The 24,133-nt window shown below is 37.6% G+C and overlaps 2 long non-coding RNA genes across 2 annotated transcripts in view; one reads left to right on the top strand and one right to left on the bottom strand.

The window, feature by feature from the left end:
- LOC148126840 (uncharacterized) overlaps window positions 1–24,133 on the top strand; it is an 81,479-nt gene that overhangs the window by 56,878 nt on the left and 468 nt on the right. The window lies entirely within an intron of this gene.
- The window catches only part of LOC148126839 (uncharacterized), a 400,892-nt gene continuing 391,762 nt past the window's right edge, over window positions 15,004–24,133 (bottom strand). Inside the window, exon 3 of the long non-coding RNA XR_015741625.1 lies at window positions 15,004–15,030. This is a non-coding gene — a long non-coding RNA (uncharacterized LOC148126839). The remainder of the gene's footprint in view (window positions 15,031–24,133) is intronic.

The following is a 24,133-nucleotide window of genomic DNA, read 5'->3' as shown; positions in this document are numbered from 1 at the left end:
ATTTGGTATTGTATTTAATAGGCACCATGTCAGTTATTCCGTAACATCTTTACCATGCAAAACCTATCTGAAGTTCTCAACCCCGACTTTTAATTTTCAGCTCTCATAGAATTCAGTGTAAAACTTTCTTAAACTGAATGTCTATGGAGTTTCTCAGTAACTCAGGTCATGGTTGTCCCAAAGGTGCTTTTTCAAGAGGCAAATATGGTATATGCAGTACAATCAGTACAGATCTGTACATTGGGGAAACAAAGCAACCACTTCATAAATGCAGGGCACAACATAGGAGAACAAACCCATCAGGACTAGATTCAGCATTTAAAACGTGCAGTCCATCTGCATTTACAAGACAAATGTCACTCTTTTGAAGACAGCAAAGTCCACAGTTTGGACAGAGAGGATCACTGGTTTAAAAAAGGGTCAAAGAGGGCCATCTATGTCAAAACTGAACAGCTCTCTCTCAACCGGGGGGATATGACATCATCTATCTGTAGTCTACAACACAGTCCTTTCAACAGTTCCCAGAAGGCTCCACACACATTTGCACCACTCAGGTGACCTTGATGACACATTTAAACCTCCAGGAGACCTTAATGACTTGCTAAAAGTATGCAAGTGTCCAGCTGTCTGCAAGGTGTATAAATCCTTCCATTCCCCACCATCCAGTCAGAGCTAAAGAAACTTCTTGGAGAAGAAGCGAAACATGTTCAAAGAAAAACCAGAAAGTCCAGTTGCCTCTTGGAAAAGCACCTTTCAGACTTTCTTAAACTGGTTGTGCTTTCTAAAGTGCAAACCATCTCATGCCTCCATTGTTTCCTTTCTTGGTCCCTTTCCATGGACTGGAAGAATGGATATGAATATTACCTGAGCCATTAGCTTCTTCAGCTTGCTCCTAGATCTCTGAAATCCAATGATCTCTGAAATCCAATGCATCTGTAGCTGCTCATGATGTCATCATTTGTCATGTACTCGAAGGAACTGAAAAGAATACCTTTGGCAGTTACTCCTCACAGTCTAGATTGCATAGTATATCCGTATTGTTTATTACAGAAAGTCACTAATTACAGCAGCCCTCCTTACTTGTACGCTCATGCGGCCATTCATCCCTTCTGCTCTTGTCATTTCCAGTCCACAGTTGCTATTCACTTGTAACTTTTGGTGTGATGGAATGGTAAAACTATTAAATATATGGATGTACTCCGCACTCTTCTTAGAGACTAGATCTGGTCTTCTGCCCAAACTTGGCTCTACATCCTTAAGGTAAATATAAATCTTTTAACATGGCTGGAAGGGTTCTCAGTTAAATTAATTTAAAAACTTGATTTTATTCTCTATTTCAAAAAAAGTAGTTTTGCAGCAGTGGCAGGTTTTTTAATATATTGTAGCTATTACTGTTTTAATTTTGTCAGCCTCTGTCAGCTCTGCAGCAGAAAGGCATGCTTTAACTATTATTGACAGATAGATTTTCTCCTTTGGCTGCTTTGCACTCAGCTGTATGCATCCCTAAATAATTTTAATTTTTGATACCATATGCATTTTAAAACCAAGAGTTATATTACAAAAAGTATTCAGTTCAAAGCATAACTGCATCTGTATTGCTTCATATAGCTAGAAACTGATATTGCTTAAAATTGCCAATGAAATGACATTCTTCAAGACTCCAGTCTGCAGCTGCTGTGCATCCATTTTTAGTTTACAATAATCTTTGCATAGCAATTCATTCAGAATATAATCTACTGAGGCAATGACCTTGGGGAAAGGGAGAAAGAGATGCTGCCTAGGAAACATCAAACAAGAGAGGCAGGAGTCCTCTACTCAACGGTCAGAGAGAGAAACATAGAAAGTTTCTCCCCTCATGGATTAAAAGTGGCAACTGGAAATATTGTACCTTCAGAGTTGCATGATTGTTATGTATCCTTATAAGAAAGTGGATATAATTCATCTAATAGTGTGTTGTCTGGATTACATAGAAGCCATTTATAATAAAGCAACAATGAAAAAGCAAAATACAAACAAAACTCCATTAAAAATGAAAAGATCCACACCAGAGATCTTCTACACTTGCACCTGACTTCTGAGGTATGCTCTAAAGTTTTTCCCAAACAATTTTGTTGTAACAACTTTTCTCAGCAAGAGAAGAGGAGGTGTCTATATCACCTCTTGGAACAGGAGGAGGCTAATCCAAAAGAAAAGAAAAATCAATTTATTGACCATTCTCCCACAAAACGTGCAATTGGGGAAGGCTTTAAATATCTTTCCTCAGAATGAGTGAACAGGAAATGATGATTCTACCTGAAAAAAAAAAAAAAAAACTGAAGCCCTGAAGATGCTTGGATGCCGAGCCATTGTAGGCCTTGAGAGGTTAAAATCAAAATTAAAATAGGATCCTGAAGCCTTTGAAAGTCCATGCAATATTTTCAAATCAATATTAAATAGTGGTGGTGGTGATGATGACTATCTCCTATCAATAAATGGGCTGCTGCGTTCTGCCCTAACTATTTTGTTCTGCCCTAGTATTTTGTTTTGGCTACAAAATCTCCTCTATCTCAAGACCCCCTTCCCTATCCCTCAGCTCCAATGCGGCAACACTGAAGTCATAAAAATGGCTTTGGTCAGGCCAGCTTCGGGGTTGACACTTTATACTTCTGTGATACCTCGAATCCAGGGGTGAGATTCTACCAGTTTACACCTATTTGCTAGAACCGGTTGTTAACATTCTAAGCAGTTTGGAACAATCTAAGCAGTTTGGAGAACTGGTTGTTAGAAAAAATTACTGGCCTAATCCTGTTAGGAAGGCAGGAAGGAAACATTCTGGTGTTTCTTACAGAAACTGCCTTTCCGTTAACCCTTATTACATTCTTGGCAGGACTAGACTTCCTGTCTCAGGAACTTCTCTGGAGTTATTTTTCCCTCCTTTGGTACTTTGCTTGTGTGGAGTGACCATTCAAAGTTACAGTGGCACTGAAAAAGTGACTTATAACTATTTTTCACACTTACGACTATTGCAGCATCCCCACAGTCATGAGGCAAGGAGGTGCGTGCCTCGATGTAAGTGAAGTTGAGTTGGTCACGCCCAGCCAGTCACATGACCACCAAGCCACGCCCACCAACTAAGCCATGCCCACAGAACTGGTTGTTAAAAAAATTGAATCCCACCCCTGCTTGAATCCCTAATACTATCGCATTTTTCTTTTAATCTAGAGGCTTAGACACATGGACAAATGCAGTAGTATCTTACCCTTTGTTTTGCACAATAAAACTATTATGTATGGAGATAAAACAAGAGATTTGGTCCAATCCCTCCCCAGGAAAGCTATTTGATATTAGGAGATTTAATTCTCATCAGAATTCCACCCTGGGTTCTTAGTCTGGAAAACTTACTGGTTACAATGGAATATTAAAAATGTGAGGGCATTTTTGTAATTAATCAAATGATGTTTTAATGTTATTATCATTCCTGTCCAATAAATACCAAGGGATCTTCCCTTCAGGAAATGTCAGCCAAGCACAAGCCAATGAAAAATGAATGCTCTGTTTTATTTGGCTTCCTGCTCAGGGCCAGAGTGTCCAAAGAAAAGGCAAAACAAAACAGAGAGTCAACCTGGCATAAAAAATGGGCTCAGCTGGAAGCCAATCTTCCAAGCCAGACCTGTCTTCTGATAGAGCCTCGCCAATCCAGATAACTTCCCTTTTCAAAATCCGGGAAGATCAGTAGAGAGAACAACCACCAAGACAGATAATTTCCAGAATATTCTTTTTCATTTAATACTGGTATTTCAAAACTCATGTACAACCCTGTCATTGTTTGGCCATCTGAAAGCAAGAATGATATGATCCATTCCAATGTTCTGCACTTAAAAAATGGGAATCAAAGTCCCTTGTCCATTCTTTTCCAAGTCATGATCTTGCAGAGCTCATGCTGTCTATGAGTTTTCTTTTTTGCTCAAACAAAAGTGGGAAGAAAACAGTTTTCAAAGCAGAAAACTGGCTAAGTTAGATTTGGCTCAAGGGTTGGAATCAATCTCCCAATCATCACTGCACATATGCATGCACGAATACATGAAGGTACAAAGCTTTGGTTCCAAATGTGGTCATGAAGACAAAGAAAATATCCTGAATACAATTGCCAAAGAGTTGTGATTGCTGAATTGCAATGCAAATACAGATTTAAAAAAAAAATATCAGGGAGCTTGGAATTTCTAAGCTGAAGGCAGTTTTTGCTTTGTTTTCCAGGGATGAAAGTGGCTTGAAACAAGATGTCTTGCTCATAACATATATGTATATTAACTAACTCACATTTACTTCTGTGCAAATATGTTTTGAAGGCTTTTATTATAATGAACATCTGAAAATCTTCTTTGACTAAGTGGAACTATCAAATCTGGGACCCACAGTCAGGGGTTTCAGGACTCAGGGGTTTTCCAATACAGTGAGAATCCACTACAACACAGCAACTATATTATCAACTCATAAAACATTTCTATGCATATTTTATAGTTGCTATGAACAGAAAAGGGAGAGTGAAAGAATTTGAAAGAGCAGTGCAGCAGTTTGGAACCGAAAATGCATTCCATTTTTATCTTGCAAAGATTATAACTAAGTGACCGGAGTTTTTGCCATGCAAATCTCTAATTGGAGAACATGATTGATGACTCTTGGCTATGAACGTGTTTTGCTGGAGAATATGAATTATGATACACCCAGAGGGGTGGGGGAAAACCAGGATCAAGGGTGACAGTGAATTACGTGTCTCAGAATCAGCTCCATACAGGTCATACCAACATGTTAGCTCCTAATAAATTCTTTGAAGTTTTTGAAGCTTGGCTCGAGGCTCATAATTTAATTAGGGCAACTGCGGGAATCCTGACATATATTTTATACAAGCAAAACTGAAGTGGAACAGGAAGTTCTCCTGTAGCCTTTCTGGTCTGAAAGGAGCAAAGTATTGCCTAGCCTCAATATCTTGGATCAGCCCAGGGCTCCGAGAGTGGTTTACTCAAAAGCTGATATCTAAAGTTTAGTGGCCCACCTCCCAGGGGAGGAGGACACATATTAATTAGCAGACCAGCTCCTGATTGGGATATTGGAGCATAATATATGTCTACTAGTTAGATTCTATTATGTGTAGTAAGGGTTTGCTTAAATAAATGGACCACAATTGCCCTTGGATTATTTATTTATTTTATTTATTTGTCAATTGTTTACGAGATAAGTAAAAGTGTATACATAATTATGAATACATGAAATGAGTACATATAAGAAAAATAAAAGAAAAATAAAAGAAACAATAGGACAGGGACGGTAGGCACGTTGGTGCGCTTATGCACGCCCCCTACAGACCTCTTAGGAAAGGGGTGAGGTCAATAGTAGACAGTCTAAGGTTAAAGTTTTTGGGGTTTGGGGAAGAAACTACAGAGTTGGGTAGAGTATTCCAGACATTGACCACTCTGTTGCTGAAGTCGCATTTCCTGCAATCAAGTTTGGTGCAATTAACCTTGAGTTTGTATCGATTGTTTGATCTAGTGTTGTTATGGTTGAAACTGAAGTATTCATTGACAGGTAGGACATTGCAATATATAATTTTATATACTATACTTAGAAGGTGGTGTAGTATGATTTTATATACCATGCTTAAATCAGACCAAAGACGGCGTAATTCAAGGTTTTCTAGTTCTAGAATTTCAAGTCTGGTGGCATAAGGTATTCTACAATGAGTAGAGGAGTGGAGAACTCTTCTTGTGAAATATTTCTGGACTTTCTCAATTGTGCTAATATCAGATACGTAATGTGGGTTCCAGACTGATGAGCTGTATTCGAGTATTGGTCTAGCAAATGTTTTGTATGCTCTAGTTAGTAGTGTGATATTACCAGAGAAAAAGCTACGTAAGATTAGGTTAACAACTCTTAATGCCTTTTTGGCTATGTAGTTGCAGTGGGCACTAGCACTTAGATCATTAGAGGTGAGTATTCCAAGGTCCTTTACAGAGCTTGGATCATCAACAAGATCTTGACTATTCAGCTTGTATTTTATTTTTGGATTTTTTTTGCCAATATGTAAGACAGAGCATTTATTTGTTGAGATTTGAAGTTGCCATTTGTTTGACCATTCTGATACACAGTCAAGATCTTTTTGAAGGGTAGCAGTATTGTCTGTGGTATTGAACAGCTTTACATCATCAGCGAAAAGAACGCAGTTGCTCTTAATATGATCACAGAGGTCATTTATGTAGAGTATGAAGAGAGTTGGTCCTAGAACACTGCCTTGGGGGACACCACTATTGACAGGTACAGAATTTGATAGGACACTCCCAATTTTGACCATTTGTTGTCTGTTTGACAGGAATGCTTCTATCCAGTTATGCAGTTGTCCAGAGATACCATAGGATTTTATTTTTAGTAGTAGTTTGTCATGTACCACTGAATCAAAGGCTTTACAGAAGTCTATGTAGATTGCATCTATTGTTTTGCCCTGATCAAGTTGTGTAGTCCATATGTTTTTGCAGTGTAAGAGTTGCAGATTACAGGATAGTTTTTTTCTGAAACCAAACTGTTTATTGGAGAGTAGGTTGTTTGTCTCTAAGTGGAGGATGATGGATTGGTTAATAATTGATTCCATGACTTTACAGGGGACGCAGCATAAGGAGATTGGTCTGTAATTTTCAACTAGGCAAGGGTCTCCCTTTTTGAAGATGGGGATGACTATGGCTTGTGACCATAGGTTAGGCAAGGAACTGGTCCTGAAATTATACAACACATAAACATAACATGGCTACAAATCAAAATGTCTATGGAGATTCTCAGTCATCCTGGTCATGGTTGTCCTAAAGATGCTTTTTCAAGAGGCAACTGGACTTTCTGGTTTTTCCTTGAAGATGTTTCACTTCTCATCCAAGAAGCTTCTTTATCTTCTCAAAAAAGCCCATTTGCTTCTTGAAAAAGCATCTTCAGGAAAACCAAAGTAATGTTCACAGTATAGATAGTGAGATGTGAATTAATTATTCCAGTGGTACTTTCCTTAAGCTATCTCCAAATCTCCTTTATTTTCTCTTATTCTTTAAACTTTCTTTTCTCTCCTTTGTCTTTTATACCTTGACATGTTTACAAAACAGACATATGATTTGCAACCAGGTGCTTCTTGTCCAAATTCCACAGTTTCTTATTCCTACCTGCAGATTAACTGCATGACACCAAAATGTCAAGTTTCAGACTTTTGAAAAATACGTAAAGACCAGAGATCTGATGATTATTTTAAGGAAATTCTAGATTGGTTGACATACTAGAAAGGTTTTTGCAATAAACCAATAACATAACAAATGATTTCCAAATCAAAGTGGAACGCTATTACACTTAGCACATTTTCTTGATTAAACAACAACAATTAAAATTAAGGATAGTTTTATTTTGTTTTTGTATATTCAAGAATCGTGGCAACTACATGTACAGGCTGCATAAAAACTAATACTGAATTCAGTGCTGCTGGCAAACATATACATACAATCCTCACAGAAACAGAAAGACAAAATTTATGTTTAGATCAGGGTTAGCCTGAGGTGTGGCAGTTGTTCTCTGGTGAAGATCTACTCCATTAAGAAATCTTTCCTATTAAACTAATAGTGCTATAAAATGCACTTGATAGATTTTTTTTTTTACTTTCTTAGAGTGTCTGGAGTAATGCTGGCTCACAAGGATTATGGGAAAGCAAAAGAGTCCCAGGGTAAAAAAACTGCAGGAAATATGGCACATATACATGCTGGCCCTTATTAAGGCCCAAGGAACTGACAGTTGCCCAAATATACCAGCTGTTGATGGTTCTGCTTCTGTCTTTCTCCTTCCCTCCTTTCAATGGCATTGATGTCTTTTTATTTCTGTGACAAGTTCCTATTTTATCAAATAATACAAGTAAGCCTACTTATCTGATGTGCTGCCAGAACAAAATTTGAAATTTACACTAAACACTTTATTTCTTTTCTTTCTAAACTACTCAGTGGAATTAAGAAAAGAATGGTGTCCATCAATAGATGGATACAAATAAATGCCAGATCCATGTTCAGAGGAAAATATATCTCTGATTATTAGAAGCTAGAAATCTGTTAGCTTTATTGCTTGCTTAACAACTTACAAAAGCTATCTGGTTAGTGGTTTTTGAAGGGGAAAAAAAAGCAAGATCAGATAAAATTTGATTTAGTTCACGATGCCAACATATGTTTTTAAATTCTGTATGCATATGAGAGAGGATATACTTATTTGAAAAACCACTAAGTTACAATAAAATTAGCAAAGTAATAAAAACCAACAAAAGGATTTCATGGTTCTTGTTAATAGAATTGCAAATAATGAAGAAATGCTCCTCCTTCTTATGTGATTATCCAGTCTTGCCTAGTCTGTCAAATACAGATCACAGTTTAAATGTCCTAGATTCAGTTCCTGGCATTTTTGCTCAATCAAGCATGGTACAAGTAGCAGAGCAAACTTTGGGTTTTGTTGCCCAAAATCTTGGTGAATTTGTTCCAGCTGAAGCAGGCCTACTGGTCCAGTTGCTTTCCTCAGCTGATAATTGAGACTAAAATTATTGAAAGAAAAAAAAAAGGGTTGGCACTGAAATCATCCTAAAATTGAGTCCTTGCTGAATCTTAACTTCTAGTGAAATGTTGTCTAGCCTAGCCCTACCGTTACTTAAAGTGAGCTATATTTTCCCTATTAGCTAGCCTGCTGGCTTCAGTCTTCCTAAATAACCCTCTCTCATCATAAGTAACAGAAAACAATTCAACAATCAGTCAAGGCAGGGAAATATTTTGGACCAGCCATACCCTGATTCCTGATACTGCTAATGTATTCTGTGTCACTGCCAATAGAAGCCACAAATGGATGCATTTTGTAATAGGTTTGAATCACTAGGTAAGTTGTCTTTGATGTGACAGAAGGTAAGGTTGAAACCATTTCTATTCTTTTTAACCAACAGAGTGTTGGAAAGAAATTGTATAAATGGGCTCAGGATCTCATCCATTTGTCCTTTCTATCACTGGGCTAATGCTTTGAAGTCAGACCATAACTGGACCAAATATGGGGCAGGGATAGGGAGAGGTGGGGAAACAAAACAGTAAAAGAAATATTCAATTCAGAAATGGGATGTTCTGGTCAGAGACTGCAGAAAAATACATTTCTCCAAAGCTTCCTCTTAATGATTTTCTGGGGAGAAGCAGTCAAACAACAAATCAGATTGTTAGTGACTATTCCATTCTAAGTCCTTCTGCTGTTCGTATGACTCAGAGTCTTTGTATACCCCATTTGCTTGCTAATACACATCCATACCTCCACAGATTGCAACACAGGGGTTAAGATTAGTGTCAGAAATGCAACAATTGTGCTCCAACACCCTCAATGCAAACATATAAAGGCCACTGACAAAATTTCATTCCACGTCGATCCTTACATGTGTATATGTTTAACACATTAAATTCACACTGCTATTTGTTTTTTGGGGGTGGAGAAAGTAAACACAGATGTATTAGGCAGAAGAATCTACACTACAGCCATCTCCTGTAATAAGAGGATGAGAAAGAATTTAAGAAGACTTGTGCTGCATGCTACATATTGTAAAAACTATTCCATCCTTTTCTTGGTATACCTCAGTTTTTTTTCTCTCTTTTCACTTTTTTTCCCCTTCTTTTAAAATGATTAAGAAATTAAAAATAAAGTTATTCTACCAACCTAACACTATTCCTTTTTTTCCTGGAGAGGGATTAATATTATTATTTATAAAAAACACACAAGAAAAGAAATGCTTTGTTGGATGAACCCAACAGTTTCTCAAGTCCATTTTGTGCCAGAGAGCAGCCAACTGGATCCATTCATTTAAGAAACGAAGAAGACAGCCCGCTTCCACTGTCACTTTCCAGCAGCTGCTATTTTGAGTCTGTTGTCCATGGTTACCACTCACAGAATGAACTTCTTAACTGGATATTAAATAAGATATAGTTTGCCTAAACATGACTCAGTTCTTCTAAAGAGAGTCTTTCAGACTTGAAATGCATTTCTAAATAAACAAGTCAGATGAATTCATGGGAATAACTTACATAATTTTTAAAGCTAAACAATGAAATCCAAAGTTTTTACAGGAATCTCTTAATTTTTTTATATGTTCTTGTAAAATGGCTAGGCATCATTGCTATGAGGCTGCTAATATTTGTATTGTATGTGTTTAAGATTTATATGCCATTTAGTATGTAAGAAATTTATACTTGTAAGACAAAACTCATTAAATCCATTTTTTCTAAGCAATAGTTGTTAAACAGTCAAAAGCTGAGAGAAATTCACTGTATTTTTGTAATGTCCTTTTTTTAAAAGTTGAGATGAGAGAAAGGGGAAAAAAATAAAAGACATTCTTTCAGATGCTCAGAATAAGCCTTGTATTAAAAGCATATTGCCTTCTAATAAAGCATGTTAATTGGGAAAGATGCTGGCAGACTCCTTCTGATTTTGGCTACCATAGACTAACACAACTCTTCTCCCCCCACCCCCGCAATGTCTTTCCAGTTCAGTTTCTGGATTAAATCTTGCCTGGTTTCCCTGTCAATGGTGCAAAGAAAGTTAAGTGATGCCAGCAGAGGTATTTGGCAGTACAACTATTACATAATGCAGGTCTGTCTCTCACTGAAGGGAAAGCTCTGTGCTACTTACATGTGCTGAAGTTTTCCTCAATGCTTTGCTGTCTTCAGCCCAGGTAACACTATGCCATTTTCCAAACTCCAATGACGGTAAATTTGGCCTTAGAAGGGGATAGTAGGTGGAAGAGACAGGAGTGGGAGAAATCCATCAAGGAAAGAAAGCCCAGAATGTTCTGAACAGTAGTTTTTAAGATAGTACACATTTCTGTGAACTCTTCCAGCACAATCTAGGATGAAAAGAAGTTTTGAAAAACCAGAAAATTCTCTTTTCCATGTCATGGAGAAACTACCAAATCCAGATATGTCACAGAGAGCAAAGCTTGAATTAATCATGGCGTCGCCTCACTTAAAGCAAACAAGCATGTTTTGCAGCCAAAGACGTCTGAAATGCATTGCTGTGGTGTTTGCATGATGTTGAGCTGCTCAGCTATGAAGAGAGGCTAATATACCCTTTGGAGTGTGTCTAGTTATTTGGTATATACCAACTTTGTGCACCACTTGATTGAGAAAAAATTGGCTGTCATATATATATGTATGTATGTATGTATGTATGTATGTATGTATGTATGTTTTCTTAAGTTTTCACGGGTACTTACGTATGGTATGATATTCAGCTTTGTTCGGGTATTTTCCCACATCATTATAGTCGTGCTGTTAAAGTTGTAGCAACGTTTTGGCAGAATCTCATCTGCCATCATCAGGCTTCTGTATAGTGTTCGTCTGTGAGTCAGACTTTTACAGTTATTTCAGTTTTAAATTTGGGGCTAGCCTATTGCTGTGCCAGAATGGTTTTTTCTTCATCCTGATTGGTTGGGAGTCTTGGTCTGTGTTTATTGGTCTTGGAGTTTGCTGTGTTCTGCTTGATTGGTGCTTCTAATATCTTCTTTCTGTTTTGTGGCTTTTTTTGTCTTGGTTGGCTGGCAACATTGTATTCCTGTATTGGAGGCTTTTAGTGCAGCTTGGCTCCGAGTAAATGGACGGCTATCATTTGTTTGGAAGCTAGGTTTCATCTGGGTGCCTGGTTGGGGTGTGTTTGAGCTGGAGGTATCGGGGGGATCTGTTTGTGCCCAGGTGTTTGCCTGGCTTGTGGTGTGGAGATTTTTTTGTTTGTGAGTGCAGGCTTCCAAATAATTGACAGTCTGGTGGAATCATCTCTTCTATTCATGCTTTCAGGTCTTTTTTCAATCTCTATGGCTTCTCTGATAATTCGGTGGCTGGGGTTTTCTATAGTGGCTAGGATTTTGGTGCCATTGAAGTTGATGCTATGACCTGTGGCTTTCATGTGTTGGACTAGTGAGGAAGTGTGTTCCAGCTTTTTTACCGCATTTTTATGTTCATCCAGGCGGGTACTTATTCTTCTATTGGTCTGTCCAATGTATGTGGCTGGGCATGATGCACAGGGGACTTCGTATATGCCTTGGTTTTCCAGGTCAATTTTATCTTTGGGGTTTCTAAGGATGGCTGCTATTTTTTTTTGCCTCAAAAGCAAAATCACCGGCTTGATCCACAAAAACACACTGAGACATAATGGAGACTTAGAAGATGAACAGACCTATGGAACAGCTGTCCTGCCCTACATAAGAGGTACTACAGACAAAATCAGTAAGATACTACACAGGCATCACATCAAGACTGCCTTCAAAACAGACAGAAAAATAGCAGCCAGTCTGTATACCAATGTGCCTATTGTCCCTGTCCTATTGTTTCTTTTTATTTTTCCTATATGTATCCATTTCATGTATTCATAATTATGTTATACTTATACCTGTTATCTTATAATTGCTTGGCAAAATAAATAAAATAAAATAATAAATAAAAACCCATTTTGTCTGAATCAAAATGTTTCTACCTGTTATGAAACAGTAATAGAGATGGAAACAGACGAAACCACTTACCTAGATATTAATTTATTTGAAATCAAGGGCTGTGCATTGAGGAACATGGTAGTTAGGGGGGAGTGTCTCAGCAGAACAGTCCCATCTACAGAGATCATTTAATATTAAGCATTTTTAAAAATACTGTTTCAATTTGTGTCAAAGCAGATAATTAAACCATAGCTTCCTCATAGTTACTGTATTGATCAGAAAAAAAGTCTGTTTTACTCCTAAATTCTTTATATTTAAAATGCAAAGGGGTTTTTAGACTTTCTGAGAATAGGCAAAAGAGAAATTTCCTTCCCTGTTTATTGGCAACACTGTTAAACTTTGGCTGATCTATGGAGATGGCTTCAGTAGTTAATCCAGCTATTTAACGCGTGGTATGAAAGGATGAAGGAAAGGGGCTCAGAAATGTGAAACATAAGCAAGCCCTCATTTTGTCATGATACCCTTTATAAATAGGTGTCTTTATGACTATTCTTTTGAAAGGTAACAAATCTCTCTAGATCAAATGTTATGTCCTTAAAAGCAATTTTGTGTTTACCATTCAGGGATTTGAGTGGGGGACTGCTGTTGCATGTAGATGAAGCCAGAATGTTTCCCCCCCCCTCCATTGTTAGGGAAGAGTGGGTTTAAAAATATTTTTATTGTATTCATGGTATTTTAAACTCACACAATAATTTCCATGTGTTTCCCCTTTCATTATAAACAGAAACTCTAGTAATTTAATTTGCATCACTGAACTTTGAGTTTCTAAATTGCCATAAACATAAAATTATTTCAAGAGACAGTGTGTTGGATTTCAGTACTGGATAGAAAGGGGAAAATGTAGCGAAGGCTCTCTTTTCCTTTAAACATCTTGCTGTTTTTTTTTTAGGGCATGTGGTATCTTCACAACCAATTCTCTAAAATGAAGTTGTTCCAGCTTTAGAATATAGTCATGTGAGTAGATAATGTTCATACTCTCTTGACAAAAAGTACATCCCTCAAATATAATTAGATATCATATACTTTTAACTATAGTTTCCATTATTTAATGCTATATTTTTATTATATCTTTTGATGATAGGTCACTGGCATTATTTGATTTCTAGAGTCCAGCAAAAGTACATCTGCAGTTCTCCATATTCTTCCCTGTTCCAGGTTACTTCATTCACAAATTGATTTGAGTAAGTCATGCTGAGTAAGACATGCTGAGTAAACAATCCTCCAAAAAGACATTTAAAATGTAAGCAATATTTACTGAAGTAAATATCATATCCTGCAAAGAATCTTCTAAGAGAATATTCAAAAAGACTTTTAAATACATCTACCGGGTGTTGATTGATGAATATAAAGTCAATAACATAAACACAGTTGTATTATCAGGGAGATAAGCCAGAACAAGAAGTAATGTCTCAGCCAGTCATTGAGTATTGAAGATTTGTCCTGAAATGAATACAAACTCCAGCTCCTTTGTAGTGCAATGGTAGTTTATTCATTAGCTCAGCAAAGAACAAATACTCTTCTCTGACAAGAAAGGCTAAAAGCCAGGCAAGATTAGAGTTGGGTTTGAGTTTGCTCCCTTTCCTTTTATTATCATTATCATGAGACACACCACACCACACCACACCCAGGCCTATACACAATTCTAATTCTGGCCACGCCTAACCCATTATCCCTAAATGCTATTGACCCTATAACATGTCTACATCCCTACCCTACTCCAACCCCCACTAACTGATCCCCACCTGGTGCCACCTTCACCATGTTTTAACCTAAGGCTTAATTACCACCTATATGTGCCCCAACCCCCTTTAACAATATGCACCACATCAATACATGAAAAGAGCTATTTCTAGCAGTCCCACAGTTTTTTCAGAATACATCCTCCATCCCACAGTTGTTTCAGAATCCATCCTCAGCTCTGCTGGGTCATTCCAAAACCATTAGCCAGCACACAAGCAGAGATAAGGTGATATGGCCAGCTGACTTGCTGCAAGGCATATTTGGAGCTGACCGGCTCCGGGCTCCGAGTGAATTCAGAGCCTGACACCATGTATCTCTTAATCCCTTTTGCTAGTGAACTTGTTCTCACTGAGCTTGCTTTCTTAGAGTTGGGAACAATAATGTATTATTTATTTGGAAGAGACCCACCTTTCAGATCATTCTTCATAGTCTCAGGTGGGTGTGTTTATTATGTTTTGGAAAGTAATGAAAACCAGAGGGTCTGTGCATTCTGTGGATTACCAAAATGACCTAAATCAACAACTATTGGGAATTAGAATACATAACAAAAAGACAATGTGATATAAAAATCTCTGAGAAAGAGCTTTAGATTTCAGACTTCAGACTCAATTATAGCCACATCAAAGAGTAAGAGCAATAGTACTAGCAATTCATAGTGCTATTTTACAGCACTCTTAAATGGTTTACAGAGTTAGTATATTGCCCCCAACAATCTGGGTCCACATTTTACTGACCTCGGAAGGATGGAAGGCTGAGTCAACCTTCAGCCAGTCAGGATTGAACCATTCCATACCCATTCCATATCTAATACAGTTTACTACCACTCCGAATATTTATATCAATGCCAAATTTCTCTCTCTAAATTTATTTCAGGTTGCAAATGTAGGCTTTAAGTGTTGGGTTCTTCCACTCAGTACATTTCACAAATAAATGGAACTCTGAAGATTAAAATAAACCAGAGACAGGCAGTCTGTAGGCTGAGGGCCAAACTTTTCTCTCAATCACACTTTTGCATCTCTTTGGTACTTGCTTCTGAAATTTACAGTAATAGACAATTCCACAAACTGTGATTTCCAGTTTTAAAAAGGAAAAGAGATTTTTTTTAAGCCTACAAAAGATTAGATGTACTTATCTTGTTAGGTTAAAAATATTCCACATTTGAAAAAGGATGGGGTGAAAATTCTGGTGATGTCACTGCTACTTGAGTCAGAGTTTTAAAAAATTAAACAATAAGTAGAGTAGCCTATAGTTGTAAAATTACTGCTTCTCTCTACCTAGATATTTTTATTTATTTATTTTGTATTTATTTAACATAGACGCCACTTATCTTACCTAGAATCAGCTCTTGGGGGCTCACAGCCAATAAAAGCAACAAGATAAAATATTAAAACAATGGATATTAACATTAAAATTGAATTAACAAAAATGGCAAGGAAGAGAGCAAAAGAGGCATATAGGGAGGACGTGAGGTCTTATCCCAGTCCATTAACCACCTGGAGTACCGTATTTCCCCATGTATAAGCACCCCCTTTGTATAAGCCACCCCCCAATTTTTGGACTGTGAAGTTTTGAAAAAAATATTTTATTAGAGAAACAAGTTATGAAGAAAGAAAATTTACAAAGAAACAAAATTCAAGATTCATAATAATCACTCATACACTCATCATCACTATCTGCTCCATCACATTCCACGTCTTCTTCAATATTATTGGCATCTAATTTAGCTAACATTTCTTCTTCCTCTGTGTCATCTTCATCGTCATCTTCATATATCAAATGATCTTCTGAACCATCAAGAGAATTAGATATTCCACATTTTTTACAGGCTTTGACAATGATCTCGATCTTCACACTGTCCCAAGCCTTCTTTACCCACTTGAAACTTCTCCAATTGATGGTTTCTTCAGTCGACCAGTTTTGGTAAGATTGTCTCCTGCTGTCGTCGTCATGTAGTGGTTCCATTCTTCTCGTAGTGCCACCTTAAAAGCTTTATTAATGGAAACATCAAGGGGCTGAAGCTGACAAGTCAGGCCACCTGGAATAACCGCAAGTTGGGTTTTCATAGTCTCAGCAATCTTCTTAACATCCTCAGTCAAGTGTCCCTGAAGGAATCGAAGACAAGCAAAGCCGGTTTCTTAAGCAGAGCTCCTGGTCGGCATCCAAATATCTTCTTGAACCAAATTTGCATACCATCAGTATCCATCCAGCCTTTCTCATGCATGTGAAGAAGTATTCCGTTGTGAATTTTTCTTTAGGGAAAGTCTTCCTCTTAAAAATCAACATTGGATTTAGCTTGGTTCCATCAGCAGCACAACCCAAGACGACAGTGTATCTGTTCTTCTCATTTCCAGTTGTCTTTATGGAAACTGTCTTGGCACCTTTCAGATCGACTGTTCTGTTGCTTGGACAGTCAAATGTGACTGGAGTTTCATCCATATTATAAATTTGAGAAACATCGTAATTCCAGTGCTTTCTAAGGTTGATGATGAACTTATGAAACTCCACTATTTTTGCTTCATAATCTTCAGGCATTCTTTGAGCAAGTCTGGTGCGAGTCCTCATTGACAGCTTCTCTCTCTCTTCATGAAGCGATAACACCAATTTGCTGAACCAGTAAAGTTTTCAACTTCTTTTTCTCTTGCTATTCTTTTGGCTTCTTGCAAAATCATCTTGGTTGTAATAACTACACCATGTTGGCGTTGCTCAACTATCCATGTCTTCAATTCCTTCTCCAAATGTGGCCACTTGGCAGACTTTCCACGACATGCCTTTTGCATCCTTGGCATTTTCAAGTTTCTCTTCCTGATTTCTCCATCTGATGATTGCCCTCCGATCTGGTGGAGGTCCAAATTCCGCTCAGCTGCATGATTACCAAATTCTTTGGCAAACTTAATGACTTTTAACTTAAAGCTTGCAGTGTAGGCTTGTCTCTTCATTTTTCAGCCATTTTAGAATTTCAAAATAACACAGTAATGAATACTGTGTACAATCTTGCAAGTCGCACGAAAAAACGACGGTGCTGCAACACCGTCTGCCCCGCGATCGCCGGCAGGTCGACTGGACAGTCGCCGCCGCCAAGCCCGGGCGGCGGCCCGTACGGGCGGGCGACAGACGAAAAAGCTTCAGGCGAAAGTGCGTCCGCGACGCTAGATCTACAACCGGTCATGACGCGTCAAAGCGGTGCGGGCGACGCTTGCAATCTACACATCGGAACGAGAGTACGGTAGGAACGAAGCATTCAGGCGATTCAGGCCGATCATCACTTACAATTTTTACAAAATGTATAGCATACTGCTGGAAAACCAGTTTATTCCTACTTTATTATTTTATGCATTTTTCATGTATAAAAAGTGTACCTGCTTTGTATATGCCACCCCCTACTTTTTGGCTTGAAAATTTTGGAAAAAGGGGTGGCTTATACATGGGGAAATACGGTATATAACTTCCCCGCCTTTGGGCCCCAGGTCAACTGGCAAGCCAGGTTTTCAGGCCCTTTTGGAAGGCCAAAAGATCTCACAACACGGGGCATGACATTCCGGATGGCAGAGCCTCAGTAGAGAAAGCTCTTCTAGACCTTGCCAGCCGGAATTCCTTGATCAATAGGATGCACAGCCGTATGATTTAAGTAATATGCTTCTCCACATATCCCACCATAAACCCCCCAATCCCAGTTTAGATTAGAGCCACAATCTAAAAGGAATGGAAATGTATTTCATGTATTGATACACTAGTTATATATGGCAGTTGTATCAGAGGAACTCAACAAGTACATAAACTCTGTCCTCTAATTTTTCCTCATGATAACCTTGTGAAAAGATGAGCTGAAAGACACAAAGCACCCAAAGCGCTCAGCAACAACCTTCCAAAGGGTTGATTGGACTTTACATTATTGCAGTTATTAATTGTATTAATTATTAGTGTTATTAATAGTAATGTTAACAGTATTAACTATTATTAAGGGTAATGTTAGTTAAATCTTCTGCCAACCTAGCAGTTCAAAAGCATGTAAAAATGCAAGTAGAAAAATAGGGACTACCTTTGTTGGGAAGGTAACAGCGTTCCGTACTCCTTTGGCATTTAGTCATGCCAGCCACATGACCACAGAGACGTCTTTGAACAATGCCGGTTCTTCGGCTGATGAGCACCACCCCCTAGAGTCAGGAATGACTAGCACGTATGTATGAGGGGAATCTTCACCTTAGTTTAATAGCATTTATTAAATAATTTTCATATAATAAATGTTTAGGAATTGATGAACAATCTAAAACTTTATGAAGGGGTCAATGACCTGAAAAATATTGGGATCCCAGATTTTGCCGAACACATTAACCACTATAACCAAACAAGCTTACTTCTCTCTCCAAAGCCTATTTTCGAATCCCTTACATAGCCCTAGGGGAAAGGGAATTACTTCTTTTCTTTTTCTAAATTAAGAAACTGGGGGAATGATTAGAATTCTACCAGTTAAGTAAAAAGATTCTTACCAGATTGAGCCATTGTATATTTATTGGAGAGTTAATGAAATTTGGAAATGGAATAGCACAGAATTCAATTTAGGTATAGTTTAGTTTGATTTTGAATGGAATCTATTTCCTAACATCTCTGTGAACTATATAACACTATCAACAACAACAACAACAACAACAATAGAAAATAGAAAAGAGACCTCTGGGTGCCATACAGAAATGTTAATCTGAAAACAGTGGACTCCAAAATTATATTCCATTTTATTTGGTTTTGGTTTGCACCACATCACAGACTAACCAAAGAGCATTTGTTAGTAAAGGAGTTTTTCCAGCTTTGTTAAACTTCCCTAAATCAAGGTGAATAACTTATTTCTGGCCAGATGTTGCACTTAAAACAAAAAATATTCCCCAAATGTTGAAGGAACAGGACTAAAACTTTAGAGCTCTCCTCTTTTTTGTGGATTACGGGAAAATAAACAAACACGAGTTCTTAAACACTTACTGCATGGATGGAAACTAATCAAGGAGAGAAGCAACCTAGAACTAAACAGAAATTTTCTAACAGTGGGAACAATTAACCAGTGGAATAGTTTGCCATCTGAAGTTGTGGGTGCTTCATCACTAAAGTCTTTTAAGAAGAGACTGGACAGCCACTTGTCTGAAATGGAATAGGGTCTCCTGCTTGAGCAGTGGGTTGGACTAGAAGACCTCTTAGGTCCCTTCCAACTCTATTATTCTGTAACAAGGGCTGTCTTTTCTAGAAATTCTGAAAATGCATCTGGAGGGTATCATCATCTGGCAAAAGCTAACAAGCAACATCTGACTCTACACATTTGGTTTATGGCCACAGTCCAATGTACCAGACTCATATCAATAATTCAAATGCTTTGCCAAATCAGTTTGTGTGGAAGAGTGAAGTCAGCCTAGGTGTTTTTGTAGCACAGAATGTTCCAAGCTGAAAAGCTTTTATAAAACAGATGTATTTAACCTGTGTTGCACAAGGAGATTCTGTAATTAAAAGGCTCAGTCTCTGTATTATCTCATTCATCTTTACTAGAGCGGAAATGACATGAGGGTGGTTTTGTTTTTATCTTTGTTGAACAGCAATGAAGTAAGGGTGGTTTTGTTTTTAGTGAGTGTTGTGAGTTGCCTACAGTTATTATATAAGATAGGTGGCCAAGTCAGTTATGTAAAAAAATAATTGGACAATACTAGTTCTTCCTCTTGTCCTATACCAAAAGGAATATAATAGTTGCAATATTAGTTTTAAACATCTTGTAGTATTAAAATCCAATTACCAAACAAGTTACAAACTTGAAAATTTTAATTTTTATCAGATAGCTGGGGAGAAAATGGACAGTTGAAGGCACCAAATGGATTAGAATGATCTAAATTAGGTTTCAGGGACAGGTTTAGGAGTTGCTCCCAGTCTACAAGGATGAAGGCAATGGTGAATAGGAGACCAGTTGTAGTATTTTAAGAATATGATACTATTTCACTGAATATCAATTTCTGTGTGGTACTACTTTAATTTGGACTTTGGAATGAGCTGACATTTGTTGAGACATTAGTTGATTAATTATAGATTATTTTAAGGACACAATAGCAGTAATTCTTATAATGAATTTTTAACCTTTGATAAATTCTACCAAAATAAATGTTATGCATTACGTAATATTCTCCGCATGTTTGTATTTCTCTGCTGAAGTACTGCTTCATGAAACAAACAGGGCAAAAAAAAGTGGAAATAGTGCATTATAATATAAAAGCCACAGGTGTAATTTCAGATGAGCCTATAAACAAAAGAATACCTTGGTCCAGCAACAAAGAATTGCACAAGGCCACATCACCAACATGGGAAGCTTCAGCGATGTAAAATGAAAGTGTACCTTCTCCTCTCTTTATTTGCTCTAGATGTCCTCCACTTCCTAACAAAAACTATGTCATTTATGACTGTTAAAGTAAAAGGGAAATTGTGTGGAATATAATATTTATTTGTTTATCAAGTTTATTTAGCTGCCTATAATTAAAACATAAACAGTACCAAAAAAACCCCATCAAAATCAAATAAAACAATATATGAACAAAATGAAACATTAAAAACAATTCAGAATCATGCAACACACACACACACACACACACACACACACACACACACACGATGTTCTTTATGTAGAATGGTTTCTTCCTCCTATAGGGAAGCCACTATTCGCCTTCTCATCTTAATAAACCCTCCTCTAGATGCAAATATTATGCCAAGAGAGCATTTTATCTAATCAGCCTCAAGGTTAAGGGATTAACCTAGGATTGAGAAGTCCTCTTGCTTCATGTCCTCAGGTGAATGATCAGAGTCTTCTCTGATGATTTGGGCCTACCCCTGTGTAAATAATAGCTTATAGTTTATTTAACTTTCCAAAATAATTGTTTTTATTGGTACAGTACACAAGGCTGTCTTTCTTAAAGCTTTTGGAAATAGAAAACCAAAAAGGAATGTATGTGATTCAGCAGCCACTGTTTAGGGACTAATAGTCATCCCCACCCCCACCCCCAAACAAACACACTGCCGCTTATTCTACCTTACTGGAATTTTGAGAGTTATATTTTTCCCCCGATGAAACAGATGAAGGGAAGGGAATACAATGGCGGAAGGAACCAGAAACTCTTAGCAAATGCCAAGGCCTGAATTAGTATCTTAAGCAACTGAATGTTGGAACATTGATTGTTAAGGTTGGAGCAGCATAGCAAAGAAAGAAATATAAAACCTTTTTTGGAAATGCCCCAGAATTATAGCCAGCTGGGGCTCAATGGGGGGCAGAGATGGGAGAGCAAATTCCAACCCACATGATGTTAACGAGTAATCTATGTTCCCCTTGGGTAGTTACAGATGTTTGCAAGCTTTAGTGATTAAAAATAATTACTCATGCATATAAATTACCCTTCTTGTCTTGGAAAAAGAAAACATCGGTACAATCTGAGTATAACTGTTACTTCTGTTAAAAAAAAGATCAGATAAAATTTCAGGGTCAGAAGAATTATTTCTGAGAATTCAGAATAGATATTTTTATAATATTAAAGGAAAACAACAGATGAATCAGAAATAAAGACTGCATTGAATTGCCTTCCAGATGGATAGTTTTGGTGTTCAAAAAGTACTAGGACAGTTTTATTTAGTTCTCCCATTTCTTGTGGGTTTCTGTCCATCTTCTGTGGGGTTGCCAGATAAACAGAGAAACCATGCAATGGCATGTATTCAACTGCAAAAACTGAAAATTATCACTCATGTGCAACAACTAATGATATATCTTGCTAGTAGGTATGTCTTATGACTTCTAACCAGCAGTGCGGTTAGGTAATTTTAGAACTCTAGGATTATTTCTACATCCTTCTGGTTTTAAGTGTAACTTACCATCATTTACTAACCTTACTGAATTGACATTTAGTTGATCTGTCCATTATAACCCCCTTTTTCTGTTAAGAGATAATTCAGACACCTTCAGTGTATTTGAGTTCTTGTGTTCATTAGTTTAAATTTATTTCAGTTGCTATTTGGTTGAGCATCAGATACTGACATTGAAACTCAAATACTTTGCTTACCTAATGAAAAGAGAGGATTCATTGGAAACTTGGCTACCTAATGAGAAGAGAGGACTCATTGGAAAAAAAAAACCCTGAAGTTAGGAATTATTGAAAGCAAAGGGAGAAGGAGACAGCAGAGGATGAGATGGTTAAATTGTCATTGTCACAAAGAAAATGAATTTGCCCAAACTCCAGGAGACAGTGAAGGATAGGAGGACCTGATATATTGCGGTCCAAGGCAGTGGTGGTATTCTACGAGTTCAGCCCGGTTCTGGCATTCCGGTAGCGCTGAAGACCAGCGGAGACCAAACTGGTTCTCTAAGACGCTTTGCTATTGGGCCCACCCACCTGCCTGGCTCCCATACTGACCTTTATTTCCTGCTTTTGAAGTGCAGCTTCTTTGCACAGCAGATTGCCACGCGTCAGCTGCTGAAGTGACAGGGAGAGTACAGGATTGTAGGAGGTGAGTTGGAAAGCCTCTGTGCCTGCGCAAAATGCACATTTGGTGCGTGCAAAGTGTGTGTGCGCTCTCAAAGTGCGCCCACCAAGCCACACCCACCAAACCGGTGGTAAACGTTTTTGAAATGCACCACTGGTCCATGGGGGTCAGGAAGAGTTAGATACGACTTTAGCAACTGAACAACAAAAATTTGAGCATATTTTTAAAGCTCGTTGCCATCAGTTTTGTTTTTGTTTTTAACCACCACTTCCCAAAATAGTTTAGTATCAGTTGTTGTAAGTTATGGGTTCCACTTTTCAGTCTTCCAGCATGTCAACTGAATCATTCCCAGTCTTCATTGTGATGAGGAACAGATATTCTGTATTATCTACACAAACAAAGAAGTAGTACAAGATTGGAAGATGTGGTGAGAACTGGCCCATAGGGTACCACCAAGTGTCAGACACAACTGAATGGATAACATCATCATCATTGTCTACACGAAAAGAAATAACTCAGCTCCTCTCCTTTACTGGGAAAAGAAAATGTCTGTATCTTTTCAAACAAGGGTTGAAATAGCTAAATAAAGTGAGGTGGCATGAGATTTATCATGTTGCCAAGCAATCTCTGTTTCATTGCATCTGTGTTTGAAACTCCAGCCTTTTATTTCTCTGTAACACTTAGGAATGCACGTGCTCTTTTCATTTGTCAGACTGAGCATGAGAATATTAATTTTTACATATCAAATTTTATTATCTGTAATAAAATAAACTATAGCATCTCTCTCAATAGATTCTGGCAGCAATAAACTATTTGTAGCCAATCAGAGACATCTTGTGGTCTGTTGGGAGCATTACATTTTCTTTTGTGAACTTTACTTTTTAATCAAACTGCCATTTTCTCATAATTTTATTAGTTTATCAAATTTAGGCAGCACCTAATCTCAACAGCTTTGTAATTAATATCTTTTGCTAGTGAATAGTTGTATTCTGGATATCTCAAGTTACTTTTTAAAAATATGTCTTTCCTTTCTTTTTTAAAATAATAAAGTTTGGTTTTTTTTATTTTTGTGAGATTGGTTTGTCACCCAAGAGGAGAGGGGGAAAGGATCAGTGCTGTATGACCATGAAGTAACTATTTCATCTTCAGATCAGAAAACAAACTCCACAAGAAATCCTAAAACTGTAATTTTTTTTTTTTCCTTTTGTGATCTCAATTCATTTTAATTATTTGGATTGTCTCCCTGAGAAAGTCAATGCAGGCTCAAGCAGATCCATTCTGACTATAGCACAGCTTTTCTTTGAATGGTGCTTTCCAGATGTGTTAGATTATAGTCTCTATTACCTCCCATCAGAATAGTTTGGCAAGAGGTTATAGTAGAGA

Source organism: Pseudonaja textilis, chromosome 2 (assembly GCF_049901715.1).
Source record: "Pseudonaja textilis isolate UNSWEBS1 chromosome 2, rPseTex1.2, whole genome shotgun sequence".
Taxonomy (NCBI): Eukaryota; Metazoa; Chordata; class Lepidosauria; order Squamata; family Elapidae; genus Pseudonaja; species Pseudonaja textilis.
Note: the sequence above shows the minus strand (reverse complement) of the source record. Positions and strands in the feature narration are given on the sequence as shown.